An 8,411-nucleotide genomic window follows, 5' to 3' on the forward strand; every position below is an offset into this window, starting at 1 on the left:
ACAACCAGAAACTTTATGTCAATAAATTTTGACTTTATAGAACTCCTATTTTTGTTGGAGTAAAGAACCATGGACTTGTTGTCACAATAAATCCTCAATGGTCTTTCAATACCATCGACCACACGTAAGCTAGTGACAAAATTCCGCAACCATATGCCATGGTCTGAGGTTTGAAAACAAACCATGAAATCCGCAACCATGATTGAAGGAGCTATGAACGTCTGTTTAGCAGACTTCCAAGATATAACACCTTCAACCAAGATAAATACATATCCAGAGGTGGAGTGTCTGTTGTCTTAGACACCCAAAAATCGGAGTTAGAGAACTCAATGATCTCTAAATTCTCAGACATCCAATAAGTGAACATGTAATCATTTGTTCTCTTTAAGTAACATATAACACGTTTGACTGCCTTCCAATGAGGCATTCCAGGAATACTCAAATATCTGCCCAAAACTCCCACAACAAATGCTATGTCGGGACGTGTGCAAACTTGAGCATACATTAGACTTCCTACTGCAGATGCATAAGGAATCTTTTGCATCTCGTATCTTTCAAGGTCATTGTTGGGGCATTTTTCGAGATAAACTTGACTCCCTTAGCTATAGGGGTATCCCCTATTTTACCGTCTTTCATGCCAAATCTATCTAGGACTTTATCTATATAGATTTCTTGTGATAACCTTAGGATACCTTGAGAGTGATTTCTCAGTATCCGAATACCTAATACAAAAGAAGCTTCCCCAAGATCTTTCATTTCGAAATTCTTCGTTAGAAATATCTTGGTCTCATGCAATAGTCCCATATCACTGCTAGCAAGCAATATATCATCGACATATAATACCAGGAAAATAAATTTACTCCCACTGAACTTATGGTATACAGAATCTTCAACTTTATTTGCCTCAAAACTATATGAGGTAATAACTTGATGAAATTTGTGATTCTATTGACGAGAAGCTTGTTTAAGCCCATAGATGGATTTCTTTAATTTGCATACCATAGACTTTGAGCCATCTGTCACAAAGTTTTATGGTTGCACCATATAGATCGTTTCCTTAATGTCACCATTAAGAAATGCAGTCTTAACATCCATCTGATGTAGCTTTAAATTAAAATGAGCCACTAATGCCAATATTATTCTAAAAGAATCCTTCGAAGATACTGGAGAAAAGGTTTCTTTATAAACAATATCTTCTTTCTGAGTGAAGCCTTTAGCTACTAGACGAATTTATATCTATCAATTTGAATCCCTCTTGGTTTTAAATATCCATTTGCATCCAATAGGTTTCGCACCGACAGGTAATTCGACAAGATCCTAAACGTCATTATCATGCATAGACTTCATCTCATCCTTCATGGAATCGATCCACTTTTGAGACTTAAAACTTTTCATGGCTTGACAAAAGTTCAATGAATCATCTTATGTTAACCCAATATCATCCTCATGCTCTTGAAGAAATACAATATAATCATCAGGAATTGCACTTCTCCTCTCTCTAGTAGATCTCCTTAATGTCACTTCTTCTTCTTGAGGTTGTTGAATTTGTTATATAGGTACTTGAGGGAGAACCTTATTGTTGTCTTATTCTAAAATATTGTCAGAGACAATATTCTGAACATTAACTCCTATTATCTAATTTATCCATCTCTAGTGATAGGTTCTTCCTCAAAGACCACATTCTTTAAGTTCTCTTTCTCCCAAAATCAACTACCTCAAGAAATCTTGCATTTCCCTTCTAAAAAAAGAGTCTTGAAGTGGGATCATAAAATTTATAGCCCCGAGAGTGTTCAGCCTAGCCAACAAAATAACAGCTAATAGTTCTAGAATCCAGTTTTCTTTTATGCGGTCTATAAGGTTGTGCCTCAGCTGGACAACCCCAAATGTGCAAGTGTTTCAAGATTGGTCTTTTATTAGTCCAAAACTCATATGGGGTATTATTATCTACTTTACTTGACACCCTATTAAGGATGTAAACTGCGGTCTTTAGAGCTTCTCCCCCAAATAGACTCTGGTAAGGAAGAATGACTAATCATACTTATCACCATATCCTTATGAGTTCGGTTTAATCACTCAACAACACCATTTATGCTAGGTTTGCCGGTCATAGTATATTGTAGAACAATTCCACATTCTCTAAGGGAAAAACACAAATAGCCATTCCACAACATCCTTATTGTCTTTTCTTATCTTATTCTGAGAGGTCATAGCTAAGTGAGCACTTTCAGTCTTATCTCTCTACAGTCTCTCTTCCTCTTGCATATAGTCCATCTGAGTGTTATAACTCACTTTCAATTGCCTAAAGTGTGTAGGAAGCGAGATTAAAACCAAGTGCACGAGTACGTCATCACCAAACTCTAACTTATGTGACTTGAGTTTTGATGTGAGATTAGACATCTCCATAATATACTCCCTTATGTTCCTTTTGACTTTATACTTCATGGAGATGAGTTTAGCCAAAAGGCTACTCGTCTCCACCTTTTCATTTTTGGCAAAGTATGGTTCTATTTCTTCAAGGAACTTCCTTGCACTCTGACCCTAAAAAATAGAGTCCTGAAACGCTTCTTGAATAGAGCGTTTCATGATCATTAGACACATTTGGTTAGAGTGTTCTCATTTCTCACTTTTAACCTCATCAAGGAATTCCAGAGTAGAAATGAGTTTCTCCACCTGAAGTGCTAGATCTAAATTCATACAGCTGAGAATAATTTCTACGACTTCCTTATAGACCTTAAAGTTTGTCTCATTCAGCAATGAGATCTTCTTAATTTGAGCATAAATATTTGCAACACTAATAAATAAATAAACAAATTGCAATCATTATTGCAATTAAACTCACATTCAACCTTAATACTTAAATTTAAATGATGATGGAACACATCACGAGTTACCTAGCACAACATTAATATCCACTTTTTGGACTATATTAACTTGAAAGTGGTATACTCAATGTAGTAAGCAAACATTGATAATCAGTTCTGTCAAACAATAAGCCTTTCTTTGGACCGACTTACTATTCACATGGAAAGCCATATGATTATCACATATTTATTGCTACAAGTATGTTTGTAATTTGGGCCAAATAATAATCTTCATTTTAGCCAATCACTATTCGCATAAAATCTAAACATACAATGGGCTTGATATTTCATATTAATCACTAATGATACTCTTGTTTGTGGTCAAACATTGATCATAATGCATGCCAAATAATAAATCCTTCTTTGGACTGATTTATCATTTACATATCCAACTTTATAATAATCACATGTTTACCATCGCATGTGTGTATATAATTCGGCCAAATAATAATCTTCTTTTGGGCTAACTAATACCCGCATGGATACATATACGCACTAGCATTTCACACTTATTATGAACAATTCATAGAAAATATGCCACTTTGGTGACTTCATATTTAATAGGTTCACTTAAAATGTCAAACAATTTTATTTTTTCAAAAGAAAAAAAAACATTTAGTTGAGTTTGATTCAACACTTAATCCAAAACATATATTATTTATATCCACAATAAATACTATATTCATTATAGCATATTGGTAGCATTACAATGTTTTAACAATAGCAACTACTTAAGAATGGAATTAGTCACCAACCAATGCAACAAACCATAAGTATTGCAATCATTTAAACAAACAAGTCAGGTAATATATATAAAACAAGACATGTTCACATAATAGACTCATCACAAGATACCTAGCACAACATCGATTTCTAGTCTTTGGATAGACAAATTAATTTGTAAGTGGTACTCTCAACGTAACGATCAAATGTTAACAATTAGTTCTGTCAAACAATAGTCTTTCTTAGGATTGACTATTATTCACATGAAAAAATAAAAACTTTATAATTGTTACATATTTATCATCACAAGTATGTTATTATTTGGCCAAATTGCATTTTCCTTTGGGCCGAACACAATACGCATAAATAATCTCATACTCATCTGTATAATTTTAATAAATTTCCAAATAGAGGTTACTTTGGCAACATATTGCATCAATTACTTCAAAATAATTATCAGACAAAAATAAACAATATGGGTCCATTACAAAAAAAATATGATCTTGGAATTAAAACCTTGAGATTTAATATCTTTTATGATTAAAAAATCTAATCCCATAATATAATTCCAAATCAAACAAGTTATATTATATATATCAACGCATAAAAATTGCAATCTTAATCAATGCAAAATATTATCGAAATTCCAAATCAAATATGATCATGCATATTTTAAAATATATATATATAGAAATTCAGTTTGCATAATACAACAAAAGCACAAACATATATAATATAATTATGCAACCCATAGCAACTGTAGGGATTCATGTGTAATTTAATAAAAGCCAACCTTAAAAAAATGAAAGTCATAAGCCATGATAAATTGCCTTAATATCATTTTACTAAAATAAAACATTAACAAAAGAAAGGTTCTTTAAATTTCAATATATATATTGAAATCAGAGGAAAAAAGACATACAACTTAATCCAAAATTTGCATTACAAATTTAACGTAACAATGCAATAAATGAAATTTGAGGCAATGTATATACATGGAAAATTGAGAGATTGAACTAAATAGAACATGTGTGGCAAGGTGTTAGATGCCTCTCATTACTATGCCTTAAAAGAATTTTATGACAATTTTATGGCTCTCTTTAAGGGCATTTTATGTCACTTTTATGGCTTTGTTTCCAAGCATCCAATGCTTGGAATCCAAGATACCAAGACTTTGCTTGCCTATAAAAGGACACATATAGAGAGCTTCAAAATCATCTTCACAACACACAACATCTCTTTCATTTACACATATATTGTGAGTGCATTCTTGGTGAGAATTCTTGTTCCATTTGAGAGAGTATTTGTGAGAAAAAATATTGTCATTTGTCCTCATCATTATAAGAGGATTTCTTGTACTCTTCTTTTTTACATAGTGGAATTTTGCTCTTGATCGCCCGTGGTTTTTTTCCTCTCACACTGAGGATTTTTTCCACATTAAATCTTGTGTGTTATTTTCTTTATCCTTTACTTGCTTCTCTTTTGGAAGCATAAAAAATCCCCATATTTAAAAGTTAGGGTTCATAAAAAATTGGGGGAAAATCAACTTTAATGGAGAACCATAAAATTCAGAACGTGGTAGCTCTAATACCACTTGTTAGATATTTCCTAGTGATTGGTGAAATATCAATCCTAGGATCTTGAATATTATGATTCTCACATATAATAAAAAACAAGGATATAAAGTCATACCTAAATCCTTGAATCCATGTTCTCTGATCTACTCCTTTAATATACATTTTGATAGAGTTCACTACTACATTATTGACCTACGACAACGCTTTCATTCTCTACGGTTCTAAAACCATGGTCTTAAAGTATATTTGACCACGGTTTGTAATAGTGTTGTCCTATTTATCAATTTTTTATATTTATTTAATACAACGCTTTTAAATCGTTCTTGCAGATGTTTTAAAAAAAACCGTTCTCCATTCATTTCCAAAACCCACTCTCTACCCGTTCTCATCTTCAAACCCTTCTTTCCTCTTAAAACTTCATCTCTTTCCTCCATTCTTAAAACCCATTCATTCTTCATCTCTTTCCTCTAAAAACCGTTCTCCTCCATTCTTAAAACCCATTCATTTCCAAAACTACCTTCATTTCACGCTCACTTTCCTTCATTTCACGTCACCCATTCTTAGGCACTTCTTCTTCCTTAACACCTTCTTCATTTGCTCACTTTCCTTCATTTCACACTCACCTTCTTCATTTGCAAACCAAGCAGGCCAAGGCTTCATATGCTGGAAACTACCTTACATTAATCTCAAAACCTCTAATTTCTTCTATGATTGACGAACCAGAAACCCTAAATCCCAATTTCTTCTATGATTGACGAACCGAAAATCCCAATTTATGTGACAAAACTCACAATTTCTTCTTCTATTTCACCATCGATGTTTTTCATTTGCCGCTATTGTGGATTTTCACCTCCTTTGAGAGCTCTCTGAATTAGCTCCATCCATTGAGGTATCCTTTTTTCCGTTCAGTTTTAATTGCTACATTGTAATTCTTCAATCACTTTGTGGCATGGCATTTATCTACTGCTTGATCTCTTTGTTATTGAAGGCTATAGAGTATGATATTTGAAATGAATAATGTCCATGAGTTCTAGACATTTATTGATTCTGAGCTTTTGAAAAAAAAGTAGATTTATTCCTTTTTTCTCCCATATTATAATGTCTCCCTAGGTTGTCATTTTTTGCATAAAAAGAAGTTCAAATAGGCTCAACTATGTGTATTGATGAAGTACTTTTATTTCTGTAAGCTTATTGGGTCTGTAGAAATAGGGAGTGTCTACTATCTCAGGGTCTAGATGCATGGGAGCCACTGTGCTGGTTGGGAATAAGGCTATATTGTTCCCGACTCTTTACCCTATGCTGCAATTTTAGTGGTTACTTTCTATCTAATGAGTCAATAATTTCCTAATCATTGCAAGTTGTACTTTTAGCCATCCTTTATTTAATCTTATTTCTCATTGCTATCAAATTTTGTCCTAATTGAACAGCAATTCTGAACAGTGGTAGCACTAGTGGTTGCTAAAACTGCCACATATACTTGCCTTATTTAACCACATTTACTTGCCTTATTTATTTGATTGTTGTAGTAATTCTTGATTAATTCTAGCAGATAAATAATGAGTGAGGAAATGCAATTTGTCCTATGATTTTGTACTTTTTGATATGTTTGATTTTTCATACTAATTGGAAAGTTTCACTACTTTTTGGTTACTTTTTGGTATTGAGTTAGATGCAGATCCATAATTTTTAATGTTGAACTAGATGCATTGGAATGGAGGTAGTTTCATATTTTATAGAATAAATTTTATATATTTGACCATTAGCTAGGTTCTGCTTTTAAATAGTGAGTTAGAAATTATTAACAAGTAACAACAACAAAAGGGTCCACTATAGCAGCAGAGATTCTGAAACAACAGAAAATATGAATTTTAATGTGATTGGAATATGTAATTGTGGCTCATGGTATATTTTTGCATATTGAACACAAAGACTTCAAGCAATTTCCTTTTTAGTATAACAAAGCATGGTTTTATATATCTCTTACAAGTTACTACATACAAGGTTTATTTTAACAACAAAATTGTAATAACCATATATACTTGTCATCTTCAAGGTCATAGTGGAAAACAACAATGTTTATTTTAACAACAAAATTGTAATATTCATTAGTCGTCATTCTATTTTTAGAATCACCTTCTTTTTATATTCCTTTTATATAATCAAACTAAGGATTCTCTCCAATACCTTCTAAATACATCCTTCCCTCTCTCATTTTACTTGTGCTTTTGTGCTGCTTGCTTAATGTTCTTTCTTATTCATGTTATGTAAAAAGTCTAGATGCTCCTCATAAATGTTTTCCCTCTTTTCACTTTAGTGACAGATTGTAGTTCTGTGTATGAGTGAGTTGGTGCTAATGCAGATTTTTTTTATAAGTTTAGGTACCTATTAAAATTTCCCTAAAAACTGCAAAGAATACAAACGTTATATGCATATAGCTTTCTATTTTTTGGTGATGACTTAATTCTGAGGTTATAGAATTTGCAGGCTACTCTGCTTAAAGTTTAGCATACCATTAGCTTCTTCACATTAAAATGAAAAATTTGGTTGGGGCATAGGGCAACATGATTGTAGTTCTGAGGTCATGTGTTTGTAACTTCCAATATATACATTTATAGGCTTTATTTTTTAATGTGTTCTTTGTTATGTTTTGTGGTAGTAGTTATTTAAGTTATACATGTTGTGTGCTTCTGTTTTATTAATTACATCTCCTAGAGTAGGCCATCTGTGAAGTTCATCTTGAACTTGATTAATAGGGAGACCAATTTAATTATTTTTATTTTCCAAAATCCTAGTTACCGTGATGGACAAAGAATGGATTAAATTGCCGAGGTATAGCTCAAAGTATATTGATGGTGTTGAGTTTTTTCTGAACTATGCTTACACCAATGGAAAACCGCAAGGAGGAGAAATTTTGTGTCCTTGTGCTAAATGTCACAATACTTGCTGGGAAGTCAGGGCTATAGTGTATGACCATCTAATAGGGTATAGGTTTGGAAAAGGATATGATGTATGGATTCGTGATGGTGAGGTTCTAACAGACATGGATCTTGATGGTTGTATGGAAGATGATGATGATTCAGTTGATGATATTGAAGGATTATTGCATGATACGTTTAGAGATGTGGCAGAAGACAGTGAACTCAACAAGGGGCTCAATGATGATGCTAAAAAGTTCTATAATCTAATTGAAGAAGCACAACAAGAGTTGTACCCAGGTTGTAAGAATTTCTCTACATTGTCATTCACGATT

The sequence above is a fragment of the Lupinus angustifolius genome, chromosome LG06 (genome assembly GCF_001865875.1).
Source record: "Lupinus angustifolius cultivar Tanjil chromosome LG06, LupAngTanjil_v1.0, whole genome shotgun sequence".
NCBI lineage: Eukaryota > Viridiplantae > Streptophyta > Magnoliopsida > Fabales > Fabaceae > Lupinus > Lupinus angustifolius.